The 17,108-nt window shown below is 39.4% G+C and overlaps 1 protein-coding gene across 7 annotated transcripts in view; it reads left to right on the top strand.

Annotated features, from left to right (window-relative positions):
• Nucleotides 1-17,108, top strand: part of Rapgef2 (Rap guanine nucleotide exchange factor 2) — a 219,403-nt gene that overhangs the window by 116,755 nt on the left and 85,540 nt on the right. The window lies entirely within an intron of this gene.

The raw sequence follows: 17,108 nt of genomic DNA, 5'->3' as shown, positions 1-17,108 counted from the left end.
AAAGAAAGAGTGAATAGTCACTCATCAGTTAAACACAGTGGTAAAAGGGACGGAGACATGGCTTAGCAGCAGCTAAAAGGACCCAGATTCTATTCTTAGCACCCACTCTGGTACCTCACAGCTAACCATAGCTCCAGTTCCAGGGGCTCAAATGGCTTCTTGACTTCCTCAGGCACTGCATGCATTCAGTGCACATACATTCTTGCAAGCAAAACATTTACAGAAATAAAATAAAATAAATCTTAAAAAATGCTTAAAGGTTAATAAGTCATTAAGCCATTAACATCAGTGTTCAGTGTTATTTTAAGAAACACATAACTATTTTATAAAACAAACAAAAATAAGAAAGGTAATGTGTTACTGATGTGTGTTATTCTCATATCTTCATCTCTGTGGAGCCTTTTGTAATAGTTTAAAAAAAAGTTTTAAAAAATAATTAGTTCTTGGCAACCAACAGAACACTTAGGCTAGGGAACCAAGTAAGTTATATGCAGATCTTCACTTCTCCCTCTGCTCCTCCAAAGCCAATCCTCCAAGTTTCATCCTTAGCTCTGAAGCCTCCTTTTCCCTCCTTCCACACCTCATTGCTTTACCCCAGTCCCCAGTTCCAGCAGCCACTTGCTTAGAACCTGCAGGCCACTCTGACTAGGAGAACTAATAGGCTAACTGCAGATCTTTACCTCTCCCTTCATTCCTCCAAGTCTAATCCCCTAGTCTCATCCTCAGCTCTGTAGCAGAACTTGTGCTGTGGCCTCTTCTCACTCTTTGTCCCCATTTGCAGGGAACTACATAAGCAGATCCTGATGGAAATGCACTGCTTTCCTTTCTGACATGTACCCTCTCAGACCCCACTCCAATAGCTGGCGCTCTTCCTAAGTGCCAGCCCCCAATACCTAGAAATACCTTTTGCTTAGAACCCCCAGTGGCCACACCTGTCAGGATCCCAGAAGAATCTCCTACCAGGTAACAGACCACCACATTCTGTTAAGAACCAGAGGGGGCAATAGAAACCAAGGAAGAAAACACCCACCCAATAAAGACAAGAAATCAGCACTTAGATTCACAAACTTCCTAGTTCCACCTGTCTAATGACAGCACAAAAACACAATAACAGCCAAGATAAGATGTCTTCACTAGAGCCCCAGCAACCCTACACAGGCCCTGAGTATTCCCACATAGCTGAAGCATAAGAAAATGACCTTAAAATAGCCTGTATGAATATGATAGCAGTCCTTAAAGGGGAAATTAATAAATCCCTTACATCTATGAAAACACAAACAAGCAATAGAAGGAAATTAATAAAACAGTTCAAGATCTGAAAATGGGAATTATAATCAACAAAGAAAACCCAAGCTGAGGGAAATCTGAAAATGAAAATTAAGAAGCTGAAACAGGAACCTTAGAGGCAAGGCTTACCAATAGAACAAGACATGGAAGGGAGAATCTCAGACATGAAGACATGATAGAAGAGATGGATACATCAGTGTTGAATCTAAAAAAAATCTGGTATAATATATCCAGGAAATCTGGGACTCTTTAAAGACCAGACACAAGAATAATAGAAGAAGGAGGAAAAACCAAGGTCAAAGGCACAGAAAATATTTTCAACAAAATCATAGAAGAAAAGTTTCCTAACATAACGAAGAATTCTATGAAGGTTTAAGAAGCATACAAAACACCAAATAGACTGATCTAGAAAAGAAAGTCCCCATGGCTCATAATAATCAAAGCACTAAATATACAGAACAGAGAAAGAATATTAAAAGCTGAAAGGGGAAAAGAGCCAGTAACATATACAAGCACACCTGTTAGAATAACACCCAAATTCTTAATGGAGACTCTAAAAGCCAGAAGGGCCTGAACACATGTTCTGCATCCTCTAAGAGATCACAGATGCCACCCCAGAGAACTAGCTATACCTAGCAAAACTTTTAATCATCATAAATGGAGAAAGTAAGACAGTCCATGTTAAAACCAAAGAATAATCCCAGACTAGCTAATCAAAAGAGGGGAAGCACACACACTTCACAACAGCAAAATAACAGGAGTCAACAAACTGCTCATTGGTATCTTTCAACATAAATTGTCTCAATTCCCCAATAAAAAGAGATGGACTAACCGAATGGATTTAAAACATGATCCATCCTTTGGCTGTATCTAAGAAACATACCTTAACATCAAGGATAGGCATCACCTCGGAGTAAAAAGATGGAAAGACATTCCAAGCAAATGGACCTACAAAGCAAGCTGGTGTAGCTATTTTAATATCTGACAAAATAGACTTCAGAAGAGATTAGGAAGGACACTCCATACTCATTCCAGGAAAAATCCACCAAGAGGACATTGCAGTCCGTGCACAAGAGCAGCCAAGTTGGGAAGCACCACTACAGCTGAAGTCACACATTGGCCTTTATACACCGAAAGCAGAGACCTTCAGTGCCCTGTTCCCACCAGTGGACAGGTCATCCATCCAGACAGAAACAGGAATGCTGGAGCTAACTGATGTCTTAAGTCACATGGTCCAAGTAGATAGTCACAGAATCTTACACCCCAGCACAAAAGGATGTACTGTCTTCTCAGCAGCTCATGGAGCTTTTTCCAAAATTGACCAAATACTCAGACACAAAGCAAGTCTCAACAAATACAAGGAAATTTAAATAACACTGTGTATCCTGTCTGAGCAGTGCGGATTAAAGCTAGATGTCAAGACAGAAACAACAGAAAGCTTACAAACTCGTGGACACTGAACTAAATGAAATATGGGTTGAGACAGACATTAAGAAAGAAATTAAAGACTTTCTGGATTTGAATGAGAACGAATATATAACATACCCAAACTTAGAACACAATGAAGATGGTTCTAAGAGGTAAGTTCATGGCGTTAAGTATCTACATTAAAAAATTGTAGAGCTCTTATACTAGTAACTTAAAAGTACACTTGAAAAGCTCTAGAATGATAACAAAAAAATCATATCCAAAAGGAGCAGACAACAAGAAATAATCAAATATGGGGCTGAAATCACTAAAATAGAAACAAACAACAAAAATACCAATACAAAGAATCGATGAAACAAAAACTTAGTTTTATGAGAAAAATCAATAAAAGACTGTTAAACCCTTATCCAAAATTAAGTAAAAGCTGGTGAGAGAATATCCAAATTAACAAAATTATGAAAAATGGGACAACAACAGACACTGAGGAGCAAGATAATTGTAAAGTTATACTAAACTCTTCCAAATTGGAAAATCTAAAAGAAATGGATCATTTTCTCAAAACATACCACCTAAAAAAAGTTAAATCAAGACCAGATAAGCAATTTAAACAGACCTATAACCTCTAGTGAAATAGAAATAGCTATTAAAAATCTTCCAACACTCCCCCAAAAAAGTCCAAGGTCAGATGATTTTAGTGAGGAATTTTACCAGACATTCAAAGAAGAGCTAATGGCAGTACAGCTCAAATTAATTCACAAAATAGAAACAGAAGGAACATTGCCCAATTTGTTTTATGAGACCATAGTTACCTTGATATCCAAACCACTTAAAGACTGAACAAAGAAATAAAATTACAGACCATTTCCCTTAGGAACATAGAGACAAAAAATATTCAATAAAATACTTAGAAACCAAATCCAAGATATATCACAAAGATATTCTACCATGATCAAGTAGGTTTCATCGTAGGTTTCATCTCAGAGAGGTGGGGATAGTTAAACATGCATAAACTAGTAAATATAATCCACCATATAAACACACTGAAAGACAGAAGCCGTATGTTCATCTTATTAGATTCAGGAAAAGACTTTGACAAAATCCAGCACTCCTTTATGACCAAAGTCCTATAGAAATTAGTGATAAAAGGGACATACTTCAACACAAGAAAGGCAGTTTTCAGTGAGCCCATAGCCAATGTCAACTTAAATGGAGAGAAAATCAAAGTACTTCCTCTGAAATCAGGAAGAATCCAAGGTTGTCCACTCTCTCCAAGCCGATTCAATATAGTACTTGAAGTCTTAGCTAGAATAGTTAAGACAGCTGAAGACCAAGGGGATACAGACTGGATAGTAAGAAGTCAGAGTCAATCTATTTTCATTTGATATGATATATGTTAGTGACCCTAAAAATCCCACCAGCAAATAAACACTTTAAAGGAAGTAGCTGGATATAAAATTAACTCAAAAATCAGTAGCCCTCCTGTATGCAAAGGACAAATGGTCTGAGAAACTAGGGAAACAACACCATTTGTAATAACCTTAAATAATATAAAATATCTTGGGGTATTTCTTACCAAGCAAGTGAAAGACTTGTATGATAAAAACTGCAAGATACTGTAAAAAGAAATTTAAGATATCAAAATATGGAAAGATCTCCTCCTATGCCCATGGATTGGTAGTATTAATATAGTAAAAATGACTATCCTACCAAAAGCAGTCTATGGATTCAGTGTAGTCTCTACTAAAATTACAACGTCATTCTTCATAGATCTTGAAAGGACAATTTTCAGTTTCATCTGAAAACACAAAAATGTAAGATAACAATTAATAATCCTGAATTATTATAGCTGTGGGAGGTATTCCAGATTCAAGTTGTATTACAGAGGTGTAGTGATAAAAACAGTATGGTATTGACATAAAAACTGACATGCTGATTAGTTGAGTTGAAGACCCAGCCATAAATCCACACATTTGAGGACACCTAGTTTTTTATAAAGAAGCCAGAAACACACACTGGAAAAAGGAGAGCATCTTCAGCAAATGGTGCTGATCAAACTGGATTAGCTTTATGTAGAAGAATGCATATAAAATCCTACTTATCGCCATGCACTCCAAATGGATCAGAGACCTCAACAATTAATAAATAGGACCTCGGGGGCTGGAAAGATGGCTCAAAGGCTAAAGAGCACTGGCTGCTCTTCCAGAGTGCCTGAGTTCAATTCCCTGCAACTACATGGTAGCCCACAACCATCTGTAATGAGACCTGGTGCCCTCTTCTGACATGCAGGTGAACATGCAGATAGAACATTGTATACGTAGTAAGTAAATAAATCTTTTTAAAAAAATAAAGAAGCGGGACCTCATGAAAATAGAAAGCTTCTGACAGCAGAGGGCACCATCAAAAAAGTGGACAAAGTGGTAATCTATAGAATGGGCAAAGATTTTTATCAAGTACACATCTGATGGAGGGCTAATATCTAAAGTATATAAAGAACTTAAACTAGATATCAAGAAAACAAACCAACTTAAAAATGGGGTATAGATCTAAACAGAATTCTCAAAAGAGGAAACTCAAGTGGCTGAGAAACACTTTTCACTATCCTTAGCCATCATGGAAATACAAATCAAAACTACTTTGAAATTTCATCTCATACTTGTAAGAATGGTCAAGATCAATAAAACCAATAGCTTATGCTGGCAGAGGACATGTAATAAGGGGAACAGTCATTGATTGCTGATGGGCGTGCAAACTTACCTAGCCACTTTGGAAATCAGTGTGGCAGTCCCACATTCCAAGGTCCAGCTGTATCACTCTTTGGCATATATCTCAAAGGCACTATTTTCTATCACAGAGAGCTCAGTGGTAGTGTGTGGTTAGCATGAACAAGGCTCTGGCTGTTTCAAGTTTTACCTTCCAAAAACAGAACCAGTCATCAACCCTCTCCACAAAACCAACAAAACAACCAACCAACCAGCCAGCCAACCAACCAACCAACCAAGAAAAGGAACTTCAACCAGATAACCACCTTGTCTGAGTAGCTTAGTGTTTCCGTCAGTCATTTTTTTTTTAATGAGTTCTATTAAAACAGGGGGTAAGCTCTACTCAGAACCCAAAATAAACGTGCCTGTTTGTTCCTTGAGAGAATTGAGCCATGACACCTTTGAGTGTTATGAAGGCTCTGTATGAGTATTTTTCATTGTATCAGAGGGAAAAGACTTAGTGACTGTTACTGCTTTATCAGGGACACTTTGTATGATCTAGTTTTTGTTCCTTTTTGTCTTTTGTTTTTTATTGGTAATATGGATGACAGCAAGGCAGCAGAAGTGATAGTTGCTGGAGATGACACTGCTTTTCCAGTTTGTTTTGACACATCATTATTAGTATCAGTGTAAGTAAAAGTCAAATGATATGTGAGTTGTGGTGAAAATGGTTTGGCCTCGTACTCCATGGCACAGTGTGAGGTACTCTCTAGAATCTTCAGATGACACTTTGAGAACCACGCTTAGAATTTTTGTTCATTGGTACATAGAATGGTGTACTTAGGTTCTTCAGAAGAATGAAACACAGAGAGAGAAGCGGGGAAAAGAGGAAAGGGAAAGAAAGGAGGATTCTGGTTGAGTTAAAGAAATTGAGTCATGGGCTGGAAAGATGACTCAGAAAGTAAGAACTCTCTTGCTTTTGCAAAGGATATGGGTTCAGTTCCCAGCACCAACATGGCAGCTGCAGTTCCAGGGCATCCAACACCACCTTCTGACCGACATCCAACACTGGGTTTGCATGTGGTGCATAGATGTACATGCAAGCAAAACACTCATAAACATAAAATAATTTAAAAATTCAGGAGAAACAGAAACTTGTGCCTGCGTCTGCAGAGGCTGTCACGCTGCAAACGTGCACTATAGGAGTGTGACTCAGTTTGCTGTGCAGCTGTTGGGATGCCTGTGCAGTCTGTGTATCTCCCTCATTATCTCAGAGGCACTGACTAGACATATATTAGTTACAAAGCCCAGTGAAAGTGGAAACGGGGAGCCCCACACAAAGCTATGTTGTCTTAAGATGGTGTTGGAGCGCTGAGCCAGGCAGTTCTTGGACCCTGTGCATTTGTGCTGATTAGGTTTAGGTAAAATTGATGCAAACTAGAACCACCTGAGAAGATGGGACCTCAGCTGAGAAAGTGCCTCCATTGGATTGGCCTGTGGGCTCCTCTGTACAGTATTATCTTTGAGAGTGAATGATTGAAGCAGGAGAACCCACCCGCTGGGCCATAAGACAGCTAGCTGAGCAAGCCTCTTGGAGTGAGCCCCTGGGAGCAAGCCAGGAAGTAGTTTAGTGGCTTATCCTCCATGGTCTCTGCTTCAGTTTCTGCCTCCAGGTTCCTTTTTGGAATCCTGCCTTGGCATCTCAAAGATAGACTGTAACCTATAAGGCAGACAATGCAACACCGAGTTGCTCTTTTCGGTCAGTGTTTTATCACGGTAACAGAAAGCAAACTAAAACAGTGTTTACATGTATTAGTTATGTTTGTTACCAAAGTCTTTCTGTAGTTACTACATATAAATTAGCTTTTGACATTTCTTATTAGAGCCTTTTCTCCCTTAGGAATCTTACTTGGAAAACCCCTCTCCCTAAAAAGCCTTAGACTCAAGCTGCCCATTAAGGTGATTATGACCTGCATCCTGGACTTGAACTGCCCATTAAGCTGAAGATTATGACTGGTGTGGTATCTGTCAATAAATTTCAAAGCTGGGTTTTTCCCCAGGTGTGGTTGTGCACACAGTAATCCCAGTACCTGGAGGCAGAAGTAAGAACAGTACTACGAGTTCGAGGATAGCCTGGTCTACAGAGTGAGTTCCAAGCCAGCAAGGGCTACACAGAAAGACTGTGTCTCAACCAACAAGCAGACAAAAACCCATCATGGTTTCAGTCTTGTGTGTTAGCATGGTTAAAAAAATAGTTTTAACTCCTCTCTTGATACACCAGTCATTACTATAAATAGTTTAAACAACATTCTTTAACAGTTGGTGATCTGGTTTATTGCAAACTGTTTCAGTATGAAAAAAATGAATAAATAAAAGATAAGTAAACAACCAACCCAGAAATGTGGTTTAACCGATATTTTTTTCAGTCATTCTTGTTGTCTCCTTTGAATATGTCATCATCTTTTTTTTCTCCTTGGCTCCTCTTGTTCCTTTGTATAAAGATGCTGCTGCTCGTCTTTTTCTACCTCTTGTTCTGTGTGAGTTAAGACACGGTGGCTAATTTCCTTTGTCATCTCAAAGTGTGTCTAACTGCTTGTGCTGTGCCCTGCAGTCCAATCTGATCTAGAATCGGCTAACAAAGCAAAATAAACCGTGAGAGGAGAGCCAGTCCGGGAGGAGGCTGGAGGCACTCTATACCCTCTCCTCAGGAGCTGAGGGCTCCCTGTTCCAAAGGATGCCTCTAGAGAGGGTTCATGCACCGCTTTTCAATTTGGGGGGGAATACTACTTTAAATAAACTCGGTGTTCGTCTATGTGCTTTGGCTTCTTTGTAAATAACACACTTTTTCTAGGAGCTGTATCTTAGTGTTGATAGCTTACTTGCACTTGGCTGTGTTTTTGTTATTACCATTGGATTGATGGGTAAATATTTAATATTTTTGATTTAGTGTGTTTTTCTTTCGCTTTATGTCCTAAAAGGAAGCATTTATTTCCTGTTAAACACAACATGACAAGAAAGTAGGGTTGGCTACGCTTCTTCTAAAGTTGCTCATCAGTAAGCCTCTCCTATGAGGAGCAGACTCTGCTTTCATCTAGGCATTGTTGAACTGACCATAATAAGTTCTGAAGTTCACTTGTGGTCTGTTATTTCTAGTCCTAGGCATATTATATTTGGGGTCAGCTGTGTTTTCAATAAATGAATGTGATATTCTTCTGAATATGTTATTATAGATGCATGTTTATGTGTTATTTTGTGAAATGCATCATGGAGAGGTTCTAGTGTTATGTCTTCCTTGAATCCAATTCACCTCTGCACTTACTTGTTAGTGATTCTTAATTTGTAATTGGCTGATACTTAGATAAATATTCTAGTATCAGCCTTTGTGTTAAAATATCGGCATTGTAGTGGAGGATAATTTCATTTCAAAGTATAGCTCGCTATGTATTCATTGGGCGGTTAAAATGCTCTGTTAAATATTTAGGAGACAGGGATATGGTTTGTGTTTTGAAATTTGTTCATTTATTCATGTGAGGAAACAGTGAATGTTGTCTTAAACATGTGGTCATATTAGTAGACCGCGTTATTTTTCAATAAAGTATTTAAAAGTTCTGTAGCATATAAAAGATTTTCTATTTAGAGATATTATCTCTTAAATTAATTTTTAGTCATTTAAGTATTAAGACGGAAGGATCTTAATACTTGAAAGTATTAAGTATACTTTTATACTTAATCTATGTGTTCGAGGCCATCCTGTTCTACAAAGTGAGTGTAGGATAGCCAGGGCTACACAGAGAAACCCTGTAAGACAGGAGGGCCTGAGCAGCTCTCTTCCTGGAAACATCTGTTAGTGCTTCCATTTAAAGTTATCACCAATGTCTTTTAAAACAAAGGCCACTGAATCATTTTGAAAATTATTTTGAAAAGTATTTGGATTCTTATTTCTAAATTTTAAGTTGTTTATAAATAAAACTAATTATTTGTTACTATTTGATTTCTAGGCTGGAGGGGTGGTATCTCAGAGTTAGATTGCTGGCTAGAATTCATGAAATCCTTGAGTTTGAACAGTAATGTGAAAAGAAATTTTTAAAAAATGAAGTTAGGAGAGACTTTGAAAACAGTATCTAGTTCATATAGTTTATGCTTTTTTTTTTTTTTTAAACAACACGAGGCCTCCTGGGTTCTGTGTTGATGTCCTTGCATCAGATTTGCAGAATTGGCGTTCGTTAATTCCTGTAGGAGTGCGATCGGTGCAGGTGTTGCGGGTCCACCTGCATTCGGGTTCCGGGTGAGGAAATCAGCACAAGGTTATTGTTTCCAGCCATCTATGACGCTAACTGCCGAGCTGGCCCAACTTCAGTCCGTGAGACATTTAGACTATGTTGGAAGGAACAGAATGACCATTCCTGAATGTTTATGATGTAACGATCTGCCGGATGTTTGTCAGCTAAGCCCTCAGTTCACCATACCAGGCAGTACTGCCTCTCTAGGAGGTAAGCCACAGAGGCCCGTGAGAGGAGGTGACAGGTCCGGAGTCCATGGTTTCTTGTGTATAGTGAATGTTTAGTCATAGAGTCTGACATAACTTTTCCTTTTCCAGCCCATGGATAATTTATTTTAAAAAATGAATTTTAAATGCACTGTTTCTTACACCATTTAATGTTAATATTTGTTTTGAGATGGAGATCAAATAATTTAACTACCCTAGAAGTCTACTATTTAAATATTTTTAAAGAAACAGACACCATCATTCAATTGTCATTCCTGAAGAAACAGTTACTTTCGTACAGTGAGAAGCTTTGGCTCATTCAGTGTTTTTTGTTGTTGTTGTTGCAAAGTTTTTCCCTGTTAGCACAATCCATAAAGCACTTTCTCCTCTCACCTTTAGCCTTTCTAATTCATTGCAGTACAGTAATGAGCTCTTACTAGTAAGTAGTACCACTTTATAACAAAGGGATGACAAATTAACATGTCTTGTAGTGTATGTAATAGGAAAAGTAAAAATCTTGATAAAAGTCCTTTCATAGGTATATTCTTATTGTGGGAGTGTGCTTGTGGATGACTGCATATGTGTTATGTGTACAATGTATATGTGTGTTTTTGTGTGTGTGTAGAAGTCAAGATAAAGAGAGGTGCTGTTCTAAAGGCACCACTTACATCTCTCTGTCTGTCTATGCGCCCCACCCACCCATCCATCCATCCATCTATCCATCCATCTATCCATCCATCCATCTATCCATTTATCTACCTACCTATTTGTCATTTCTGAGTCAGTGTCAGTCTTTCAGGCAGAAAGCTCCAGGCATCTACCTGCCTCAATTTTCCCAATACAGGATTATAAGTGTACACCAATAAGCCTAACTTTTTAGTGTGGATTCTGGGAATCAAACTCAGGTCCTCATGCTTGCAAGGCAAGTACTTTGCCAACTGAACTATGTCCCCACCCTTGTATACACTTTAATTCTCAAATAATTTGTAGCTTTCTAAAATTAGTCATTGCTTGTGGAGATGGAAAATCTCTCTCAGAAAATTGCTTGTTTCCCCATCAGGAAATATTAGGAGTACTTAGGTAATTTAAGAAGATTGAAAGAGCACAAGTAATGTAGGGAGCCAAAAACTCTTCTGTAACAGGACCACCTGGCCGGTTACTCTTAACTTATTAGGCATTTGAGTCAATGGGATAATCAGTTCATGGACCATAAGGACCAAACACTTCCTACAGAACACAACATGAAAGAGTTTAGGGTAGTCAGTCACAAAGTAAGGAGAGGGCTGGGTGTATCGCTGTTACATAGTAATATATAAATATAGCAAATGGCCTGAGGTTCAGTGTCAGTATCATCTAGGGAAAAAAATATCTCATTTGCATCAATATGGTCTTTTCTTCTAACCTTCTGTCTCATATTGCTTTTCCTCCTCATTTGCTACCACCTGTGTTCAGTAACAGCCATATTGCTTAAGAACATAGTAAGGATTTGAAGACTCTCCCAACTGAACCATTAAAGCAATATAGTTCATAATTATCTTTCTATATAGTCACCACCATTTATACTCTTAAGATTTATATTTACCATGAGTTCTGGTGTCTGGGAGATGGTCCTTTAGGTAATGTGTGTCAGACTTATACCTACCTGTGTGCTACAGAGTGAGAACTTGGGAAATCATAGCAGTTACTGTTTCTTACAGGGAAGGGCTAAATAGTAAACCCATGTAACAGCTAGGTATGGTGGCTTTTCTTGTAATTCTTGATACTCAGGAGGCTGAGGCAGGAGTTTGTTTTGTGCTGGTCATGTACGGCTGGGAGTGGGGGAAACATGGACTTCTAAACACAGACAGTCGAAGCCCGTATGAGCTCACGGAGACTGAGGCCGCACGCACAGGGCCTTCATGGTTCTCTACAAGATGGGTCCTGGAGCTGAGAGGAGAAGTGGACATCCCTAGGCCAGAAGCTAGCTCCAGGTGATAATCTCATTCTATTTTAATATAGCTGCTGTGCAGCGCCTTCTTCTCCTGAGTGCATTCTCTACCTTAAACCTACTCAGCTTGTTATGGTTTTCCTAAATATCTGTCGTGTTTTCTGACGCTAGCCTACATTTACATACTGTCTCTCCAGGATAGCTAGGATGCGGTCATTCACACAACCCCTCAACACAGATTACAGCAGAACATCCTGTCTTTCATATATCTGATGATAGAACCTGGAACTACATTAGGTTCTCAGGAATCATGCTTGACACATTCAGAATTTTTTGGCTAGAGCATTTTTTTTTTTTTTTTTTTTTAGAGGAACCCTGTCCACTTCCCTAGCTCTTTCCTTCTCTAAGTGCAAATAAGAATAAATGATTAAAAGAACAAATACCCATTTCCTCACGTTAAAGGCTGTGGTAACCACACATTACTTCTGAAGTGTAAGTGGAATCGCTTAGGTGTTTATGCTTTGTTTGAACAAGTCCTGTGTATCATGTTCTAGGATCATTATGAGAAGTAAAATCCTCTGATGGCCCAGGACCTCAGCTAACCTATAATACAGTTCCTCTTGCAGTATTTCCCATTTTTGTTAAATAAACAGAGGGCTCATAAACAGCTCATTGTCTTCATGCAAATGTACTAGTCACAGAGGACTACATTATAACAAATTGGCAGTGAAGGTATAATCCTGCATGTTTAGAGTGTGGCTTTATGAACTATAGCAGGAAGCCCGTGTGAAGCCTTTGCCTGAGAAACCACTGAGGTGGTTTTCAGTCAGCGTTCAAGGACTCCATCTCTGAAACCTTGAACACTGCAAGGTTGAGGTCTAGGCTCTTCTTAAAATAGGTTCAAGGAAATGAAGTAAGCCTTATTCAGTCTGCTATTAAAGTCTGCTCGCTTTTCAAATAAGTCGAATTTCTCAAAGTCCAGTGTTGGAATTTCTGGTGACTCAGGCTTTGTTCCCGCTCTGCTGCTCTCCACACTTTGTCGTCTTTAACCGTTTTCTTCTCAGTGCTGTGCGTGACTGTGGAGCATAGAATCACACATCAGTTGCCACATTAGTTTCTCAATTATGAGTCACATGCAATGTAAGTCATTTGCTGTCAGGAAGTTTTATTTATTGACGAGAGAAACCACCTAAAGTGAAGGTTCCTTCAGAGTATGTCTCTGGAGGGTATTGGGCCATCCTCATTAGATAATTCTGACATAGCTTCCAGGAGTTTTAAAGCCTGCATTTAATTTAGATTCAACTGAAATACGTAGTTAACACTTTGTAGGTGTCAGGAAGTATGCCTATTTCTTTTATATTTTATATCATAATTAACTTGTTTTTAATAGTGACTTGGACGTATTGTTTTGTGACCAGTTCCAGAAGTATATTCTAAAGTATATTCAGGGATGAAACAAATCATGTGAAAATGTAGGATTAAGATATAATAGGTTTATCAGGAGGGACCTGGTAGTTCAACCCTACAATATCTCTCTCTCTCTCTCTCTCTCTCTCTCTCTCTCTCTCTCTCTGTCTCTCTCTCCCTCTCTCCCTCCCTCTCCCTCTCTCCCTCTCCCTCTCCTTCTCTCTCCCTCTCCCCTTTCTCTCTTCTCTCTTTCTCTCAAGACAGGGTTTCTCTGTGTAGCCTTGGCTGTCCTGGACTCGCTTTGTAGAACAGGCTGGCCTTGAACTCACAGCAGAGATCTGCCTGCCTCTGCCTTCCTGAGGACTGGGATTACAGACATGCACCACCATGCCCGACTCAACCCTGTAATCTCAGTTACTTGGGAATCTGAAACAGGATCACAGATTTCAAGGCTTACCTGGACTCCAGAGTAAGTCCAAGTTCTGCCTGGGGAACTTGAGATGGTATATCAAGATAAAAGCAAAGAGAGGCCTGACATATAGCTCAGGGGTAGCGTGTGTGCCTGGCATGTGCACAGGGCCAGGTTCACTCTCCAGACTATTTCCCCCATTTTGTAGTAATTATAAATAGTAAATATATTGGAAGGAGAAAGCATGAAGGAGTGCAGCAGCATTTTATTTAGCAGGGATGCCTTTACATTAGGGAGGCTGCTACTTTTTCAACTTTGTAACTGGAGTTTAAAATTTCTTTAAAACTGAAGTTCTTAACAGGCAGGAAGGGTTTCATTTTTTTTTTTTTCTAGATCTGTTTAATGTTACTAAGTCTAGATGGCTAAGAGATGGAGTGAATAGAACACAGGTTAGGGGTACTTCCAGGCCACAGTTTATCTTTGCTCATATAAATTTGTACTGTGGTATTCTTCGAATCTTGGGTTTATTTCATTTCATAACTCATACCTGGCATAGTTGTGTCCATGTGTAAGATAGTGTGGCTGATAAACGTCCAAGTTGTTAGTACTGAGTCTTAAGGCATGAATGTTGTGGGCATGGAGCCAGACCTTGAAGCCGCCATGCCCAGCCTCAGCACAGAGAAGCTGTGGTGCCTGAGGATGTGTGAGTTTCTGACGTCATCTCTCAGATATCCCGATTAGGTTAGTTTTCTTCTTGAGAGAAGTGACACATATTTCCAGAGAGAGGCAAGAGTAAGTGGGAAACCTTCCTATTATAAGTCAAGACACCGTCATTATGAGGCTACTGAAACTTGAAAATTTGTTGGCACATAGATGTGTTGGGATATGGGCTGGATGAAAAACGTGGAGTTTGATTGTCTAGATCTTGAGTTGATCACTTCCATATTTTGATGTGTGTGTATGTGTGTGTGTGTGTGTGTGTGTGTGTATGTGACAATTAAGTTTACATGAAGTATACAGTTCAGTAATTCCCATGGTTATTTAATGTAACCACCATCCACCTTCAGAACTCTTTCATCTTCCAAACTCAGACTAACTAATAACTAATCAATACCGCCCCCATGCACCTGGCAAATCCCAGTTAAAATTTGGGTAGCTTAGATACCCAGGCTAAGTTGCTTACAACGTTTGCTCTCTCCTGACTGGCTTATTGCGCTTAGCCCATTGCCTTCCAGGTCTACCCTGCTGTAGTGTGGACTCCCTTTGAAGGCTGACGTGTGTACCATTGGATGTATATACTTTTAGTCTGTGCGTGTGTATGTTGATTTTGATTCAATTTCTTATTTTTGATGCACTTGTTTTTTAAGTTATATATGTTACAGAACATTAATTGAAATTTTGGCATGATGTGGTGTGAAGGATGAAATGTGGTCTTTCCCAGTCTATGAAAATTTGGTGAATCCATTCATCTCAGTTGTGGGTGACCATGCTGCGCACTGTGCTTACGGCTCTGAGCACAGTCATGCCTTGCAGACATGGTAGTAGCCATCATGTACTTAGAGTGTATATGGGGCAGTAGAGCAACTGCTTAAATAGTATTGTGACGAAATGTTAAATCACAACTGTATTAAGCTGAACTGTGTTGTGATAACCCTGGGCGGGCATTTTACCAATATGTATTTTGAAATGGATTGAGAAACAAAATGAGAGTGTTCAGGTGGAGGAAATAACCTACAAAGGCCACTATACCTATCCAGGAAGCAAGGGAAACCCAATCGGTCTAGAGCGAGTGTGAGCATGGTATGAGCATGTGAGCCTTTTTTTTTTAAGCATGTATGTGTTTATTTGCATGCATGTGCCATAGCTCACAGATGGAGGGGAGGGGAGGAGCTGTTCTCTTCTCCACCATGTGGGCCTGGGATCAGACTTGGCAGCAAGCAACTTACCCACTGAGCTGTCTCACCGGCAAAAAGTGTGCAAATCTTGGAAGCTGTGATGAGAGGAGTTTTATTTTTTCTTTCTGTTTGGTACAATGGTACATTTTAATGTGTATAAGTAACATAGAAGAAGAAAGGTAGATGTGAGGTGATGAGGCTTTGGCTTTCAGTGAACTTGGAAGGAATATGGCAAATGGGCTGAGTGTGTAGTGTGCACAGTGAGTCCAGACTGTTGATTTTTGTGGTTTTAAAGGCAAAATAATAATTCCTGGAATGGGATGAGAGCAGCAGAGATAACGAAAAATTAGATGGTTTAGTGAAACAGTATGATGGGTGCCAGGTGGAATGGGTGTTGAGGATGACTCAAACATGTACAAACATGTATCATATCGAAGTGGCCTTTTATCTGCATGACATATGGGATGGAAAAACAGTGAGAACCTGAAATGAGGATTTCTTGCAAGATTCGGTTATGAAGAGTGGGAAGAGATTAAGACTGCAGACAGGAAAATATGTCTAAGCGAGAGTCCGGTTTAATTTTGTGTTTGAGTAGTGGAGACATGGACATTTAAAAGTCGATAGAGGAAAATTCGGTTGGGAGCGGTATGTTCAAATTGTAAAGATTAGATAATGCATAATATAAGAAGCCTAAGAAGGGGGCGGGCGGGAGGGAGAAGAACCTACCATTGCTGGTGGAAAGAATAACTGCCTTTTGTTATGAACAAGAGGATGGATGCAGTCTCAGATAGACAGGAGACCCAGTAGGGAGTCCCAGTGTCAGAGGCCGCTGACAAAGATGACATATTTTCCATAACCGTTTATGGAAACAGTAGAGCTGATTGTGAGAGCTGAAGGAAGAGTCTATTCCTCATGAGCTGTAATGCAGCCTCCCAGGTAAACCTGTTTGTGCAGGTGAAATTAAGAGTTTGTGGAAGCACAATGTATTTTCATTTCATTTCAGCTCCACCTCTACAAGTTTTTTTTTTCATTTATTAAAAAAAAAAAAAACAGACCAGGTGGTTTATTATAATATTATTGACTAGACCATATGTGCATCTGTGTGTGTGTGTGTGTGTGTGTGTATGTGTGTGTGAAGGTTTCATCTTCTAAATTTAACAAAGGTTGCTAAGCATGCATTTTATGAATTTTTAAGATATTCCTATTTACTATGGCACTCTAATACTTGAGGTGGGTAGAGTTCACATTGATTCCTTTCTCCCCACCTTGGTGAAAAGAAAAATCATATTTTAGTTCAGAGCTGTTCAAGTAAGTCCTTGCTCCGTTTTCCCACCCTGTCTTCAGTCATATTATTTGGAGTCAGCAATCAATGGATTCCATCCCTCTGAGACTTGCGTAACCTACAGCCGCTGATATAATACAGGCAAGAGCTTGTTACTCTATCTGAATTGTCCATCGCTACCTTAATGAGTGAAATGGTTAAGTAGAGGAGGGGGCGCGCCTTAAGGAATGTGTGTGCCATTTGAGCTGAATATTTCAGCGTATATGGGGAGAGGGAGGGAGAGAGAGA

The sequence above is a fragment of the Meriones unguiculatus genome, chromosome 2 (assembly GCF_030254825.1).
Source record: "Meriones unguiculatus strain TT.TT164.6M chromosome 2, Bangor_MerUng_6.1, whole genome shotgun sequence".
Classification (NCBI taxonomy): Eukaryota; Metazoa; Chordata; class Mammalia; order Rodentia; family Muridae; genus Meriones; species Meriones unguiculatus.
Note: the sequence above shows the minus strand (reverse complement) of the source record. Positions and strands in the feature narration are given on the sequence as shown.